At 45.1% G+C, this 18,344-nt stretch overlaps 1 protein-coding gene across 1 annotated transcript in view; it reads left to right on the forward strand.

The window, feature by feature from the left end:
* ASXL1 (ASXL transcriptional regulator 1) overlaps nt 1-18,344 on the forward strand; it is an 85,225-nt gene that overhangs the window by 3,275 nt on the left and 63,606 nt on the right. The gene's annotated exons all lie outside the window — the stretch shown is intronic.

Below are 18,344 nucleotides of genomic sequence, written 5' to 3' on the forward strand. Positions count from 1 at the left end.
CACTGCCACTCTCTTTAAACATTTTAATCTTTCTAGTGAAAGGAGGGTGGGAGTGGAAAGTGAAGACTGAGTTGGAATGCTGGCATTTAAGAAATACAGCAACAATGCAAAGGGATGTAAAATGAAGAAAGGGTGACCAGTAAGTGCTTCCCATGTTTGTCCATGGAGGTTCCTGAGACAGGCTTGGGCAAGAGGCGTAAAGCTTCTTTTAACTTTTGTGTTTTGTTTTTTAAATTTCTATAAATTTCTTACATATCATACCTTAAAATATATGTCCTTTTTTTAACACAAAAATATTTTATGTTATTTACCATCAGAAAAAAAAAGAAATGACAGAAAAGGGCTGCATGTTGGTCTTCTGATTTCTCATATGCTCAGACCTGCTGGCGTGGACCCCAGGGGGGTTCTGTACCCTGGTCGAAAGGTGGGGACCGAGTAGAAGGAGCACAGACCCTGCACTCTGAGCTGCATTTGAATTCTGGTTGTGCCTTACTAGCTGTGTGGCTATGAGGAATTTAATTTACCTCTCTGAACTTTGGGATCCTTGTTTGTAAAATGGGGTGATAATCCCCACCTTGCAGGGCCATTGTGAGGATTAGCAATGCATTAAAAAGCAACAAGCACCCAAGGATGTGGACTAGAGCAGACATTTAAAACTGTGGTTATTGCTGTGACAGGGCCCTGTGTTCAGGACACACCATGAACAATTTGTTTTCCAGGGAACTGGAAGCTAATACTGGGCATACTGTGTTTAGAAAATCCTAGGTCTCTATAGAAAAGCTGCTAAGTATTTAACAGATAGATGTTGAGTACCTGGTCTGTGTCACGCTGCTCTGCGCACTGGTTATATAGATGTGAGCCACAGTTGTGGGCCCTGCCCGCATGGAGCTTATACTTTAATGGGGAGGGAGGCGGGGGTACGTGTTAACCAAATGTATAATTACAAATTAGTATACGCCATGAAGTGGTATCATAGGGTATTATAAGAGAATAATAGGAGCCTAATCTGGATTGGGTGGGTAAATAATGGGAGGGCTTTCTGAAGAAATGGTATTTACAGTGAAATCTAGAGGACAAGGAGTTAGCCCATCAGGAGAGGAGGGAAGGGAATTTGTGAAAGAGGGAACAGCATTTGTGAAGGCCTCGTATAACAGAAGTAGAATTTCACAAGAAGGGATCTGCAGTCCTTTTTTCCCTCGCTAGGGGGAAGCATGGAGAACTATTGTAGAAAAGATTACAGTATAGGACTTTAAAAAATATATCAACAAGAAATGTAAAGAGCATGGAGAAGACAGTGGCCTATGTGATATAGGCAATAATTCTTAATTGTGTTTCTTCATAAGATGCCCTCAAACTATTTGTAATGTTCCTATACCCTGTCCCACTTTATTTCCAAAAGTTAAAAGCCATAGCTTGGCTTAGCTTAAATAATTATCTGTTTAGAATAGTTCAAAATCCATTAGCCAGAATAGCAAGAGTTCAAAGTGCGATCTGAAGAATTATGAGTGTCTTCTTGAAATTGACAGAATTCTAGGTGGGTCTGGGGCGAAATCATGGGTACAGGGCAGGGCAGCCAGGCAACTTGGAAATTCCTGCTGACTCACCAAGTTGTTTTCTCATCTTTTAGATTTTTTTTTTTTAAAAATCAAGCAACTACTCAAACCTTATGTGATACAGTAAGAGATATATAGTTGGTCTTTGTCCCTGAAGAGCTTCTGCAACTGTTGGAATTTCCTGAGTGATAGGGTGATAAGAGCCTCTTCTGGGATTCCCAACAAGCCCCTTTCAACTCTACCTGAGCTTATGCTGATGGAGTGACTCCAGGTGGGCCCTTCATGGCTGCAGGATGGGAGCTGGTTGCCAGAGGACCCAGTCCTGTGGTTGGAGGGTTGGAGCTTTCAGCCCCACCCCTGACCTCCAGGGAAGGGAGAGGGACTGGAGATGAGTCAGTCACCAATGGCCAATGATTTAATCAATCGTGCCTACCTAAGGGAACCTCAGTAAAAACCGCTAAATGATGGCGGTTCAGAGAGCTTCCAGGTTGGTGAACACATTGAGGTGTTGGGAGGATGGCATGCCTGAAGAGGGCAGGGAGGCTCCGCGCCCCCCCTCCACACCTGGCACTGTGCATTTCTTCCATTTGGCTGTTCCTGAGTTGCATCCTTTATAGTAAACTAATAATAGTCGCTAAAGCTCTTAAAGCACTGTGAGCCATTCGTTCTAGCAATTATCGAACTGAGGAGAGGGTTGTGGGAACCCCCAATTTATAGCCACTTGGTCAGAGGTACAGGTGGCAACCTGGGACAGTGGACTGGCGTCTGAAGTGGGGGCAGTCTGTGGGATTGAGCCCTTAAGCCCGGAATCTGTGCTAACCCCCAGTAGTTAGTATCAGAATTGAGTTGAATTGTGGGACCCCCAGTTGGTGTCTGGAGAATCAGAGAATTAGGTGTTGGGTGGAGGAAAAAGCCCGTACATTTCGATGTCAGAAGTGTTGTGAATAAAAACAGTTGACCTTGGAAACTGTATTTTGAACTTCACACTGATAGTCTGTGTTGGGGTGCGTGATTTTGGCAGGCCCTCTTGTGCTAGAGTTGCCATCTGATTGAAGTTTACCCCAAGAATCTGGTCTCTAAGGACCATGCTGTGGTCACATCTGCCAACTGGGTTGTCACTGGCATTTGTAAGGATGTAACTGTAGCTCTTGCAGCTGCTCTCGTTTCATCTTCTGTTTCTTTCACCCATCTTGTGGTTAACCGTCCTGGGTGCTTCAGTTAAGGGAGCCAACTGGGGCCTTGCTTTTGGGGTGGGGGAATGGGCAGACAAGAGGTCACCCCCCGCACATCTCCGGGGACAGTGCAGCCCACAGGAACTTGTTGAATGCATGTTGTGTGCCAGGTGTCTTGCTCTGCACTGGAGAAAGAGGGGGTAAAATGGACTCTGGCTCTTCTGAGGAGAGGGGAGACAGAAGCACCCAAGGAGGGTAATTCAGAGTGACTAGGACCTACGAGGCGGCCTGCCTCCTTTCCTCACGCCGCTCTCCCAGCCCTCTGAGGCTGGAGCCACACAGGCCTCCTTTTGGTTCCTGGGTGACGCCAGTGCTTTCATGTCTTCGCACCTTCATATGTGCTGTGCCCTCTTTCTGGAGACTTTTTCCCACTCTGCTTGCTAACTCCTACTCATCCATCAGGTACTAGTTGAATGTCATCTCTTCCAAGAAGCCTTCCCCAGCCATCCATTCTGTTTTTTTCCCATCTCCACCTGGCTGTATGGTGTCTCTCACCTTACCCTGTTTCCTTCTAGCCCTCTTCCCAACTTGCGGTTCTGCATTTCTTTGCTTTGGTCTCCCGCACCAGACAGTAAGTTCCCTAAGGGCATGTCCTATTGTCTTCTCCAAGTTTGACCCTTACGCAAGTTGGATGGTTGGATAAGTGCTGACATCTTCAGCTCAGAACAGAGTGTTTTCTGTCAGAGGAACGAGTGATATGCCAGGAGAGGTGGAGAAAGGCTTTGCAAAGAAGGCAGCATTTGACCTGTGCTCTGTTAGAATGGGTAGGGTTTCACCCACCTGGGAAGGGGGGAAGAGCATGCCAGACAAAGGGAACAACATGAATGAGTGCCTGGGGAGTTCTTGGTGATTGGGGAACTGGAGAGGCCTGGAGGAATGGGAGGGGAGAATGACAACCACGCTGAGAAGGGTCTCGACTCCAAGGCATATCCTGTAGCTAGAGGGAGAGCCCTTGAAGGCTTTGTGTGTGGGGGGGGGGGAGTGAAGCACGGCCCCATTGACACTCGAGGGTTTTCTCCTTGCGCCAGCCTCACATGCTGTTACTTCTCTCTGAGATAACAGAAAGCAGTTTTACTCAGTGCTGCTTTAAGTTTTTCTGCTGCTCACCCAGGTTTTCTGGATTCAGCTGGCAAATTCCATTCTGCAAGGAGCTTTCCCTGGCACAGCTCACTACCCAAGGAATTCCAAGGAGCACTTGAACTTGACTTTCAAGGTCTTGGTTCCCTAGGAATGGGGCCAAGGCATTTTTCAGGGCAGTGTGCAGGAAGGTGGTCCCTCTGCTGTGTTTGGGAACAGAGAAATTAAACTTCTCTCATTGGTTTTGGAATTTATATTCCTTGTCAAGTCAACGAGAGATTTACATATGCTGTTCAAGACTCTGTGCCAAGGGTCATGGGCTATAGCTCAGGAGCCTGCACTTACGGAGCTCGCAGTCTGGTCAAGAAGTGCTGCCATTCACAAATAAGTACAATTCAAGGTGATCGGTGGCACACAATTGGCACTGATGGGGTGCAGAGCAGGTTGCAGGATTCTGTAAGGGGCACGTTAAACACAGTGATCAGTCTCTTTCCTCGATTATCCTTGGGGCAGCGAGAGGAGCCAGGCCTTTGGCATCCGATGCATTTACTCATCTTTTTGAATATCTACTACGTTCTGGGCATTGTTGTAGTCCTAGGGATCCAGGATGAAGCTTGTGCCCACAGGGATGTCCCATTCTAGTGGTGGAGACAGATGGTTAACAAAGAAGTACGTGCTGTGGCAGGTGATCAGAAGTGCTCTGAAGGAAAACAAAGCGGGTCAGGGCTCAGAGCGGGGTTAGCTGGGGGACATGGCGGCTGGGTTGGGTTGGGAGGTCAGGGAAGGCTTTGCTGCAGCGAGGACATGTTGCATTCGAGCGGAGCCCGGGGTGAAATTAGGAAGCAAGTGTGTGTGGAGGAAGAATATTCCAGGGAAAAGGAGCCACAGCGCGGAGGCCTGGAGGTGGGAGTGCGGTGGGGGACAGCAACAAGGCAAGTGTGGCTACTGGGCAGTGAGGTTGCAAGGGTGGCCAGGGGCCACTCTGAATTGTAACTGAAGTTCATTTTTAGACCATTGGAGGCTGTTAAGCAAAAGAGAGAATTTTGACAGGAATGCTTTCAGGGGATCCCTCAGGCTGCTCTGTGGAGAACAGAGCGTAGGGAGCAAGGGGGGAGGTGAGGAGCCTGTTTAGGACAGGTCTAGTAGTTGGGGTGAGAAATGGTGGCTTGGACCAGGTGGTGGGAGAGGAGAGAAGTGGTACCATGCTTTAGGATCTGTGTTGATTGCTGATAATTGGATATGAGAGGTGAGAGAAAATGGTTCCAAGGTTTTTGATCTGAAGCCTATGGAAATTCCATCTCTACCACTTCCTTCTATGTGCCCTCCCCCTTTTAAAATGAAAAGCTTTATTAAGATATAATTCACCTCATACAGTTCACCCATTTAAAGTATATAATTCATTGGTTTTTAGTATATTCACAGAGTTGTGCAACCATCACCACCATCAATGTTAAAACATTTCATCACCCCAAAAAGTGCCCATTAGCAGCCACTCCCCATTTCCTCCCAACGGCACAGCCCTAGGCAACCATTAATCTACTTTCTGTCTCTTCTGTCTATGTCTGGCTCTTGAAGGATATCAGAACCCCAGTTTCCTCATCTGTAACTTTACAAGGTGGTTGTGAGGTTTCAAAGAGAACATGAGGAGAAAACACGAGAGCATGCCTCACCAGCCGAGCGGACTGGCCTTGGCCTTAGTGTGTGCTCTGGAAATGCCAGCCCTCTCCCACTGCTCTGACTCTTCATTTGCCATCTTTTTTTTTTCTTTGCTAAGGAAGATTTGCCCTGAGCTGACATCTGTTGCCAATCTTCCTCTTTTTGCTTGAGGAAGATTTGCCCTGAGCTAACATCTGTGCCAATCTTCCTCTATTTTGTATATGGGATGCCTCCACAGCAGGCCGCTGACAAGTGTATAGGTCCGTACCGTACCCAGGAACTGAACCCTGGGCAGCTGAAGCCAGGTGCACCAAACTTAACCACTAGACCATGGGCTGGCCCCTTGGTTCACCATCTTACTGAGGCAGCATGGGCAGTGGTCATGAGCATGGGTGCTGGATCCAGACTGCTGGATGTGAATTCTGAACTCATCATTTACTAGCTTCGTGATTATGGCGAAATTTCTTAACCTCCCTGGGGCCTCAGATTCTTCAGCTGTCACTAAGGGATCACAGCCAGTCCTTCCTAAGTTGCTGAGTCACATGTGTGAAGCACTGGAAACAGTGCCTGGTATGGAACAAGGGCCTGGTGAATGGTAAATGGTGCGGTGTCGTCATTGTTAGTCAATGAAGGAGTTCTGCAGGCAGGTGGTGGCCCCCAGCTTCTAGGCCAGGAATGGATACTTCTGGGCGGTTGCAGAGGTAATGGAGAGAAAGAGACCGCAGATCTATTTTCAGTCTTGTCCTCTTGTTGCATCTGTACTTTTTGGAAAAGTCACTTGTCCCCTCGAAGCCTCGAGTTGCTCCTCTGTAAAGTGGGGGTAAAAATCAGCGTGGTGCTCTGTTGGGGTGACCTATTCAGTACCTATTTGCCAGGCACTGCTTTGAACACAACAGGAAAAAACCTTGCCCTCCTAGAGCTTGTGTGGAGCTAGTGCAGAGAGACAGACCGTAAATAAAAATCATAAGGATAATAATAATTGTAATAAAAAACACGTAAGTAAGAAAGCATGTATGTGCAGCACCAGTGCCTGGCATGTGGTGAGCCCTCCATAAATGGTAGCTGTTCTGATTATTATATGAAAGCGCTTTGTAAAGCTGGACAACACAGCATGGAGGCAGGTCTCTGGGTGGCTGCGAGCATGCTGCCTTCATTTAAGCCTGACCTCATCTCTGCTCAATTAAATTTCACACAGCCTCCAAGGCCCCTTTCACACTGCCTGGCTGAAATCTTTGTCTCTCGTGGTGGAGAGCTTTCTTTCCTCCCTTCATCCGGCATTTACTGAACACCACTTTGCGCCGGGCATCCTGCTGGATGCTGGGGCTATTAAGCCGAAAAACCCAGGAGGGGTGTGGTCATGAAAGAAGGGAGCCCAGGGCCTTCTGGGAAGCTGAGGCCAGGCCGATGAGAGCCAGACTGCGAAGGAGCCTGGCTGTCTTGGTTTTATTCTGCACGGGGAGACCCTGGAGGCTTCTGAGCTGAGTGATAAAGTTAGCAGATAAACTAAGACTTCACAACATTCTTGTTTAAATCCTACATGGCAAAAGTAAACATTTGCTTGATGGCCAAATGCATAATCTCTATTTGAGCACTACAATCAAACCAAAGGACTACAAGATAGAGATATGAGGAGAGTAGAGGAGCAGAGACCTCAGGGCAGATAATCTCCAGGTGAAGACAGTCAGCTACTAGAGCAGAGGAAATGGGGCAAAATGGAGCAGGGAGGCTGTGGAGCTGGAGAAACCCGGGCAGCGCTTACTGCCTGCAGCAAGCTCCTGCACCTCGGCCAGAGGGTTAATACCGGCCCTGCTGCTTTCAGAGTTGCTGAAAGGAGTAAAGAAAACATCTGTCAAATGCCTGGCACCTAATAGGCACACGATAAGAGGCATATGTTATTAAATACTAATAGCAATATTAATTATTAGTAACAGTGCAGCATTATGGAAAAAGCTCTTGTGTCAGCCAGACCTGTGTTCCAGTCTTGATACGTCCAGTGCAAGCTGCTTAAATTGTCTCCTGTAAAATGAATGAATAATACCTTCCTTGTAGGGTTGCAGTAGGGAAAAATGTGATAATGTAAAGTTTCTATGCTGGAGAATAAGTGTTCAGTTAAGTGCTATTTTTAAGTCAAAAAACAGTGAGCTTTATTGAATATTCTGATTATAGAAATTGTATATTCTGATGGAAAAACATTCAAGCAATACAGAAACTTTTAAAGAAGTAATTACAAATCACTGGAAATTCCATTACCTGTGGCTGCTGACCAGTCTTTTAGATGTCTCTGATGCACACTCTTTTAATTGACCTGCATCATATTCTTGGGTTCATAGTCACACCTGTCTTATTTTCACTCAATTAACATGTTGTGGACATATGTCCAGTTATATAAATATAGATTTATATTATTATTTTTAATGGCTTCCTAGTAATCCATTGTATGGAATACCAGAATTTATTTAACACTGTTGATACTCACTGAAGTCATTTGCAGATTTTTACTATTTTATACTATACTATATTAAGCAACCTTGTACATAGATCATTGTACTTGTACATAGATTCACTTGCTTAATTTCCTCCCTGGGATCAATCTCTGTAAATGAATTATGAGATCAAAGGGCTTTCCTGTTATAAATTTGTTACGTATTGGTAAACTGCCTCCCAAAATGACTGTATGAATTTGCACTCCCTCCAATGGTGCATAAGTTGTGCCTATTTTCCTATATCCTTGCTAACACTGGGTTCTGCCAATCTTTTTGACTTTAGCGGGCTGATCTATTGAAAAATGATATCTCAATTTTGCTTTTATCTGTAGTTCCAGGATTAGTAATGAGGTTGAAAATCGTTTCTAGTATTTATTTCCACTTGTGTTTCTTCTTTTGTTAATTGCCTATTTAGGCCATTGTTATTTGACCCATTTTCCTATTGAGGTGTTTCCTGTTGACCTTTTTTTTTTTTCTGAGGAAGATTAGCCCTGAGTTTATATCTGTGCAAATCTTCCTCCACTTTATATGTGGGTCGCTGCCACAGCATGGCTGATGAATGGTGTAGCTCAGTGCCTGGGATCTGAATCCACGAACCCAGCTGCCAAAGCGGAGTACACCAGACTTAACCACTATACCATGGGGCCGGCCACTCCTACTGACTTTTAAGAACTCTGTTTATTAGGAATCTTAAATCTTTGTCATGTATGTGACAAATATTTCCTCTCCACTTCACTGGTGTCTTTAATCTCGTGTATGGTATTTTGTTGCCACATATGAATCTTTAATTTTCCGTAGTCAGATCTATTGATTTTACTTGGTGAATTTTTTTTAACTTTTATAATATGCTTAGAGAGACTTCTAGTTCCAGGATTATAAAAATATTCACTAATTTTTTTCTTCCAATACTTTTATTGTTTCTTTTATCAGATATAAATCTTTGATCTAGGCAGACTTTAGATTTAAGGAGGGAGGTGGAGTCTCCAAATGGCTACCTGGTGGTCCCATTCTGTTTGTTGACTTCCCTCTTTTCTCTACCAATTTGAAATGTTACCTTTGTCGTGCACTATGATTCCTCATACGCTTGGCTCTATTTCTGTTTGGTTTAGTAGGTCTCTCTGTTCCTTTGTCAAAATTTCACTGTTTTAGTTGGTGTAGCTACCTAATGCATTTTCATATCTGGTAGAACAAGTCCCAATTCATTAATCTTCTTCAAACTTTTCTCGGCAGCAGGGCGGAGTGGGTTCCTTCAGCCAGCCTGAGCTTTAATTCCAGGTCAGCCACTCGCTAGCTGTGTCATCTTGGGCAAGTTATTTTTTTCTCTCTGAACCTCTGCTTCCTCATCAGTATCATGTTAATAGTAATGGTATCTACCTTACGGTGTTCTGAAGATGAGATGAAATGATGCTTAGCAAGTCCTTGGGACAGGATCTGGCACATGTTAAGTGTTAATAAATGTTAGATCTTTTTGTTATGAAAACAATGCATCTATTTTTTTCCAATTGAATTTTAGGATCACTTTGACAATAAAATCTCACTGGGATCCTGATTGGGATGACATTTACTTGATAGGCTAATTCAGGACAGTTAATGTGCACATGTTAGAGCCTTCCAGTCTAAGGCAAGCTGTGATCTTCATTGGTCCAAGACTTTATGCTCCTTGGCAGAGTTTATAGTTTCCTTAATGTAAGAAGTGCACATTTTATATTAATTTTATTTCCAGATGGTGTCATTTGTTTTTGGTTATTATTGTTGTGAATGGGATCATTTATCCCCCATTATTTTCAAGTGGAATTATTAGTACATGAGAAAGTTATTCATTTTAAAAAATTGAGATGTAATTGATAGAACATTATATTAGTTTCACCTGTACAACAGTGATTCGGTATTTGTGTATATTTTGATATGACCGTCTTGTGATGAGGACTTTTAAGATCTACTACTGTTTTAGCAACGTTCAAACATATACTACAGTATTATTAACTGTAGTCACCATGCTGTATGTTACATCTCCAGGATTATTTTATAACTGGAAGTTTGTACCTTTTGACCACCTTTACTGATTTTGCCTACCCCCCACCCCTCACTTCTGGCAACCACCAATCTATTCTCTGTATCTACTTATTCCTTTTTTTTTGGTGAGGAAGATTGTCCCTGAGCTAACATCTGTTGCCAATCTTCCCTTTTTACTTGAGGAAGATTGTCCCTGAGCTAACATCTGTGCCAATCTTCCTCTGTTTTGTATGTGGGACACCACCACAGCATGGCTGACGAGTGGTGTGTAGGTCCGTGCCTGGGATCCAAATCCACAAACCCCGGGCCACTGAAGTGGAGCGTGTGAATTTAACCACTATGCCACTGGACCAGCCCCTAGTTATTAATTTTTTAATATTTATTTTACACCCAGAGTAGCTATAATTTTTGAGTTGGGAAGTAATTTCTCCCCTACCTAGTGTCAGCTTTGAGATGTTCCTTTCTCTAAGCTCCAGGAGGACCCCAGGCTTCTACTGCTGGGGCACCTACCGCATTGGCTTCCCATCACTTGAAATCCATCTATATAATCCAGGAACTGTGTCTAATTGGGCTGTTAGTCCCCAGGGCTCAGCGCAGGGCTTGCATCCCAGTAGGAGTTTATCAATGCCAGTGAAAGAAGGTGCCCGATGCTGTATTTTACTGTTCTCTGGGATAGAGGAGCCTCTCTTCCAGGACAGAGGGAAGCGCAATAAAATAGGCCTGCAGTCCCGGCCTCATATGGCTGACAGTCTAATTTGGGAGCAGACGTTGAAGAAGTCATCGTCAATGTCGAGAGTTAATTATATTTTTCCTCATTACATTTTGAAGGAAGCATTGAGTGCTATGGCAGTGTAAAGGACTTAATGAGTACAGGGCAGCAGGGAAAGCCTTGCTGAAGAAATATTCAGGGAGGCGTCCAGATTGACTCTGCATCCCCGTCTTGCTCCCCCTCCACTGTAAGACCAGCGTTAGCACCCAATCCTGCTTTAATGAATTCATTCAGCAAATGAAGAGTGCCTGCTCTGTGTCATGCCCTGTGTTGTTGGATCTGGGGCCACAGGGTTGGGTAAGAGCTGGTATCTGAGCTCTGTTCATTCCTGGTTGTTACAGGAGGCAATCAAAACTCCTTAGTGTGGGACCTCCCTCCTGTTCCTCCCACTAGGCCCCAGCCCACCTTCTGACCTTGTCTCCTGCTCCTACCCCACTGGACTGCTGGCCCCTCCCCAACTAAACACACTTGCACATTCATACACACACACACACAACACACACACACAGGCTGCTACTCTCCTCCCCATCATACTCACTGTTGCTTCTACTCAGAATTCCCCTGAGCCACTCCTCTTCCCCTGGGCCTTCAAGAACCAGCTAAAATATCACCCTCTGTGAAGTCTGCCCTCCCAGAGTTTGTTACTGCTTTCCTGTCCAAAACTGATGATGGGTCTTAAAAAGGTGTACAGTTATTTGTGTCCATGTCTATGATCCCATTAGACCAGGAGGCGCTCAGAGTCAGTGACCTTGACTTTGTCTCTTTGGTGGAAACTAACACACAATGGGTCACTTAGAAATCACAAATAAAATGGGGCCAGAGAGTGGGGCCAGCCTGGTGGCATAGTGGTTAAATTCATGCACTCTGCTTTGGTGGCTCGGGGTTCACAAGTTCAGATCCTGGGTGCAGACCTATGCACTGCTGATCAAGCCATGCTGTGGTGGCATCCCTCGTACAAAAAATAGAGGAAGATGGGCACAGATGTTAGCTCAGGGCTAATCTTCCTCAGCAAAAAAAAGAAAAATCAAATTGGGGCCAGAGAAATGCAACTTATGTAATTAAAGGGGTAGGGTGCAGAGGGAAGATGAAAGGGTAAGGATTACTTAGAGCAGTGGTTCTGAACTTAGAACTCCAGAGGCAAAAGAGCAAGGTGGCAAAGAGTGTGAGCTGTGTGCAAAGCTGGGTTACTTGAGTTTGAATCCTGGCTCTGGCATATGTTAGCTCCACAAGTGGGACAAGTGGTTCTACTTCTCTGAGCCGTAGAGGAAAAGGGGAGTACTACTGTTACTACACTTACTGTATATTGGCTTCAGTGGGGCTGCGTACACCCTGAATGTTAGAAAGAATTTTGTATAAACAAGTATAAGTATAAAGTTTTTCTGGGAAGAGCGTCCCTTGCTTTTTAGCAGGTGTCACAAAACGTAAGAACCACCCAGAAGGGAGGCACTTTGACTTTATTAGTTATCTATTGCTGTGTAATAAATGACCTCAAACTCCGTGACTTAAAACAATAGACATTTATTATCTCATGCAGTCCCTGTGGTTCAGGAATCCAGGAGCGGCGTATTCGCATGATTCTGGCTCTGGATCTTTCATGAGGTTGCAGTCAAGGTATTGGCCAGGGCTCAAGTCATTTGAAAGCTTGTTTGGGGCTACTACCATGCAGACCTCTCCAGAGGGCTGCATGAGTGTCCTCATGACATGGCGGCTGGCTTCTCCCAGAGGGTGTGATCCAAAGAAAGAGGGCAGAAACTGCAATCTCTTTTATGACCTAGCCCCAGAAGCCATATACAGGGCCACTTCTAAAATATCCTATCCGTTCCACAGTTCAGCCTATTCAAAGTGGGAGGGGACTAAAAAGGCTGTGACTGTCAGAGCTGGGAATCACTGGGGGCGGTTTGGGAGGCTGGCTACCACAGTGCCTTGGAAGGAATTTGGAATGAGGAGTTTGGCGTTTAAATCTTGAATCCAGCAACAACTAACTGTGATCTTGGGAAAGTCCCTTCACTTTACTGGCCCTGCCGGTTTTCTCAGTCACCTCACATGGTGGTTGTGATGTTCAAGAGTTAAGGCCTGTGAAGCCATTTATCTAAGTCTTCAACGTCACATTCAGATATTAGCAATCATTAAAGAAGAGGAAGACGAAAAGCCATTTGGGGCTGGGAGTAGATGTTTTCCTTATAAAACATTGAAAATGAAGAAATAACCCATGTATCAATCTCATCACATTAGTACCACCACTCTTAGAATTTGGTGTTAAAATGCACTTTAAAGTTTCTTTTCCTTCTTTACACAGAAAGAATAGAAGAAATGGCTTAAAATGAGACCAGAAAGGTTTATGGTACAAATGAGTACATGTCTCTGGCATTAAGAGAGATTAAATTTGGGATGGGCTCTTTAGTGAGCTCCTGAAATCTCCACCTGAAAACCTTAAAGAATCAGGCACAGGGCTGTTATTTTCCACAATTTTGGTAAAAACTAGCTCAGGTCATCTTTTGAGGCCATTTTAGTGGGGGTGTCCCACAAATCTTTTTTTTTTTTTTAAAGATTGGCCCTGAGCTAACATCTGTTGCCAATCTTTTCTTCTCCTCCTCCCCAAAGCCCCCAGTAGATAGTTGTATATTCTAGTTGTGGGTCCTTCTGGTTATGCTATGTGGGACACTGCCTCAACATGGCTTGATGAGCGGTGCCATGTCCACACCATGGATCTGAACCAGTGAAACCCTGGGCCGCCGAAGCAGAGTGGGTGAACTTAACCACTCAGCCACAGGGCCGGCCCCCCACAAATCTTTTTAAGTAAAATGAAAAGAATTATTATTACTAATTATTTATAATAATAATTATTAAAGATGTTCTCACACTGTTGAGAATTAAAAATTTTTTTCATCATACTCATGTGAGTATGAGCAGCATGCACACATTCTAGAAGATTTGGAAAATACAGACGTGTAAAGAAGCTGAAAACATTACATCTGCCACCTTAATCTAAATGGTCTGCTTTGTGGTTGAAATACAAAAGATTTTTTTTAATTAAAAAAAGTAATATTTGGTGGAAAAAAAAAAAAGAAAAAGAAAACCAAAACCTACCATAGTCTTACAACCCTGAAGTTTTAACTACATTTTGGTGGAGTAAAATGGAATTTAAATACCTCTTTCAGCCTCATGGGAGACTGAAAAACAGGAGTGGATTTAAATGATGGCGGGGGCGGGGGGCAGCCCTGTGGCCTAGTGGTTAAGTTCAGTGTGCTCTGCTTTGGTGGCTTGGGTTTGGTTCCTAGGCGCAGATCTATACCACTTGTTAGTGGCCATGCTGTGGCAGTGACCCACATACAAAATAGAAGAAGATTGGCACAGATATTAGCTCAGGGCGAATCTTCCTCAAGCAAAAAGAGGAAGATTGGCAACTGATGTTAGCACAGGGTGAATCTTCCTCAGCAATGAATGAATGAATGAATGAATGATGGTGAATGGCAGGTAAGCAGTTAGTGCTGCCCATCAAGTGGGCAGATTCTGTGCCTAACAAAAGCAGTGAGGTCATGAAGTCTCTCTCCCTGAGCATCTTTATAACGGGCATAGATATGTTGGGGTGAAATCCTGCCTCAATATTTCCCAGGTCTGGCTGGGCAGTTCCAAATACTGTTTAGGGCTCATTCAAAATAAGTCCTAAAGGACTTTGTCCAATAAAGTAATTGAATAAGGTCATTCATCCAACAGATTGAGTGCCTACCATGTGCCAAGACTGTGCCAGATGTTGGGGGTGTGATGATGAATCCAAGAAGATGCTAGCAAGAGCATGGACACTCAACTGACAATCATACAAAGAAATGGAAGGTAGGAGGGACCAGGAGAGGTACAGATGATTTGTTGATCATCTGCTATGCTGGAAGTTTAGCAAATGTGATCTCACTTGATCATCTGGGATCTAGGGGAGGTAATTTGACCTCTCTGGACCTCAACTTCATTTGAAAATGTAGACAGTTATTGGGAGAGAACAGTCGTTAGAGTAGCAAACTGTTCCAGGGCTTGGTTCACTGAAGTCTAAAAATGAGGCACTTCTTACACTTTAGACTGTAAACTTTCTTGGAGGCAAAGAGAGCTGGCATTTAGTGAGTCTGCTGTGTGCAAGGTGCTTTACAAAGATGCCATTTAATCCTAATCCCACCCTTTTGAGTTTATATACTTGGTTGTCCAAATGATGGCCTTGAGTCAATGAGAGGTTTCATAACTTGAGCAAGACCACACAGCTGGAGAAGGACTGCGAGAAGCTGCAAACCTAGGCCGGCCCGTCCAGAGCCAGTGGCGCACGCACTGTCTCACAGTGAGCTCCGGGGCTGTTCATGTCCTTTCGGGAATTCCTCGGTCCGCCAATAGTGTGTGTGTTATGCAGATTCCTGGTGTGTTATGTACTTTGCTCATAACTGTGCAGTTTGAAAACAGTGACTCATCCCCCAACAGGGCAGGGTTGAATATCAGTCCTGTTTATCTTACACTGCCCTGTGGCACCTGCGTTGACTTCAAAGATACTTTGTAATAAAAGCACTGTGATAAAAACAGAAAAACACACACCAAAAAAATGTGTAAGTTTGTTTTTTGGTGCTTCTGAGAAGAGAATAAACTCATGAGTCTCATTAACTTAAAAAAAAATGACATCTTCTTAAGGTTTAATGACTAAAGCCAATTTTCCAACATGTATCTTGTACAGTACTGAACATACTCTTTTCACACTTAACTATGATATTGTCATTAGTTTCTCTTTGATTCTGCAAGGGCAGAGACCATGAAATATTCACATGTGGATTCCCCCATGACCCAGCTGTGAGAGTCAGGCACTGTTGGCTGGAGAATTAAATAAAGGCGTTTCCGCAGTGCTTGTGTTAGCTTTCTTTTGCTACTGTAAGAAGTTACCACAGATTTAGTGGTTTAAAACAACCTCCGTTTATACCACATACTTTCTGTGGGCTGGAAGTCTGGACACAGTGTGGCTCAGCTGATTGTCCGATAAGGCTAAAATCAAGGTGTTGGCAGGACTGCATTCCTTTCTGCAGACTGGTTCAGGGGGTAGAGAACCTATGTCCAAACTCATTCACGTTATGAGAATTCAGTTCTGTAAGGTTGTAGGACTGAGCTTCTGCCTACTTGCTGGCAGGGCTCGTTCTCAGCTTCTAGAGGCTGCCTACGTTCCCTGGCTCATGGCCCCTTTCAAAGCCAGCAACAGTGGGTTGAGTTCCTCTCAAGCTTCGAATCTGATTCTTCTGCCTCATCTCTCCAAAGTATCTCTTAGGCTTTCCTCTTCTACTTTTAAAGGTCTGTGTGATTAGAGTCACATGCCATTTAACGACGGGGACACATTCTGAGAGATACGTTGTCAGGCAATTTCGTCATTGTGTGAACATCATAGAGTGTACTTACAAAACCTAGATAGTATAACCTACTACATACACCACAGCTATATGGTACTAATCTTATGGGACCACTGTCATCTATGTGGTCTGTCATTATGTGGTGCATGACTTTACACTGGGCCCACCTAGATAATCCAAGATAATCTCTCTATTTTATGGTCCTTAATTCCATGGAATGTAACATATTCACAGCTTCCAGGGACTAGAGCATAGATAGGTTTTTTTGGAGTGAGGAGGAAACGACATTATTCTTCCTATCACAGTGCCTCTATGAAACATGTAAACTTTAGAGTGAATCTTCTCTAGTTACTCTTTGGAGGTTAGAGGAGGGTGAAACTGCTCAAGAAGAAAACATTTGAAACAAGCCAAATGACTTGTCAAAGGTTACTGTGTCAGCTGTAGATTAAAGAAAAAGAAAAACTTTAAAAAAATCAGGTCAACTTTTCGGTGGTGGAGGGGGAGCTGTTCTTTATTCCCCCCTCTTGCAGTGCAGTCAGAAGGGGAAAGATTTAAAAACATGCCTTGCTTCACCTTCTACATTCTATTCACCTCGCAGGATTTTGTTTACTGGATGTGAAAGTCTTTTGTGTGACGAGCATTAGAAGCAGGAGCAGCGAACTCCACTGTGTTAGGGTTGGCCAGCATACTAAGTCTCCTCTAAGCCCTGGCTCTCCCATGTGCTAACACCAGGGAGTGGAGGGGGTGTTTCCTCAGGGAAACCTTTCAAACGTGGCCATTGACCCTCCCTCCCTAATTTTTAAGAGCTGGCTATTAATCCAGTTTAGGACTGATTCTGGAAATGTTTCTGGACATTGATTCAACAAATAGACACAGAAAACCTATGTGTTGGGTACTCTGAACCTCATTTCATTTCATGCTCTACAACTAATGCTCAGAGAGGCTAAATTTGCCCATTGTCTCTCAGCTGGTACCAATTAAACACTTGCTCTATGCCAGAAGCCGAATTGTGTGCACCTAATGTCAAGGTCCCCTTCACACCCTCTTCCATTCTGCCAGGTGTTTTATGTTAATTTTAATCCTGATAATGCTGTTAGGTATTAGACTAATGTAGATTAGAAAAGTGAGGGCTCAGAGAGTTTCAGCCCTTAGTTTTAGGCTGATAGCCAGGGAGTGGCTTCGCCAGGAGTCCAGTCTAGGTCCTTTTGGCTCCAGGGGCTGTGTTCTCTCCAGCGTACCGCCTCTAAAAAGGACTCAGGTGCATTCTGGTTAGTATGGCCCCAAAGTCCACGTTCTTTACACCACCGTCATCACATCACCAAGTTCACCAAGTGGTAAGAATGCTCTAGGCTGCGGGTGCAATCTTCGGCAAACACATAGCGGCATAAAAGCACAGGGGAAAATGGGGACTGTCTAGGTCCATCAATCGCGGAATAACCGTTTTACTGGTATGAGTGTCTTTTTGTCTCATTATTATGCGGCAGTGAGTCACTTAGGGGAGGACCAAAAGGGAAAGTCCTGTCTCTTGTCACCTACGAGAAATGTCGGTCAGAAGAACCGCTTAGGCGAGGCGAGGTACACAGTGGGCGCTGAGAGCCGAGCTACCAATTCTCGATCCCCACCCTTACCCGCCCGGCGGCCCCGAGGCGAGGAGCGGCGAAGGGGTTAACCGTGGTCGGGGGAGCCCAGCCACCGCCCCTTCCCAGCATCGCCTCCCAGAATGCCTCAGGCCCCCAGGCAGTTCCCGCACCTCGCGAGACTCCGCCCAGTCCTTCCCCGAACGACTGCCAGTCCCCCTTCCTTACCGAGCTCTGCGCGCTACGGAGGAAGGGAGGGGAGGGCAGAAAAGACGGGCCGCGGGGCACGCAGGGAAGTGTGGTCCAAGCGTTTCACGCAGCCATATTCTTCCGGAGCGGGTGAGGCCAGAGAGGCAACCGGGACTACGACTCCCAGCCGCCCTTTCGGTTTGTTTTTGTTCAAAAAAAAAAAACCCCACACTCCCCCTCCTCACTCTTCACACACACTCACACACACCCACGGCAGACACGCACACACCCGGGCGCCGAAGGGAAAGCCGCATCTCGCCTTCCCGCCCCACCGCCAGTCCTGTCTCGGCCCCTCAGCAGAGCGGGAAAGCGGAGGCCGGAGCCGTGACCTCTGACCCCGTGGTTATGCGGAGCCGCCGCATTCCTTAGCGATCG

Source organism: Equus quagga, chromosome 12 (genome assembly GCF_021613505.1).
Source record: "Equus quagga isolate Etosha38 chromosome 12, UCLA_HA_Equagga_1.0, whole genome shotgun sequence".
NCBI classification, from domain to species: domain Eukaryota; kingdom Metazoa; phylum Chordata; class Mammalia; order Perissodactyla; family Equidae; genus Equus; species Equus quagga.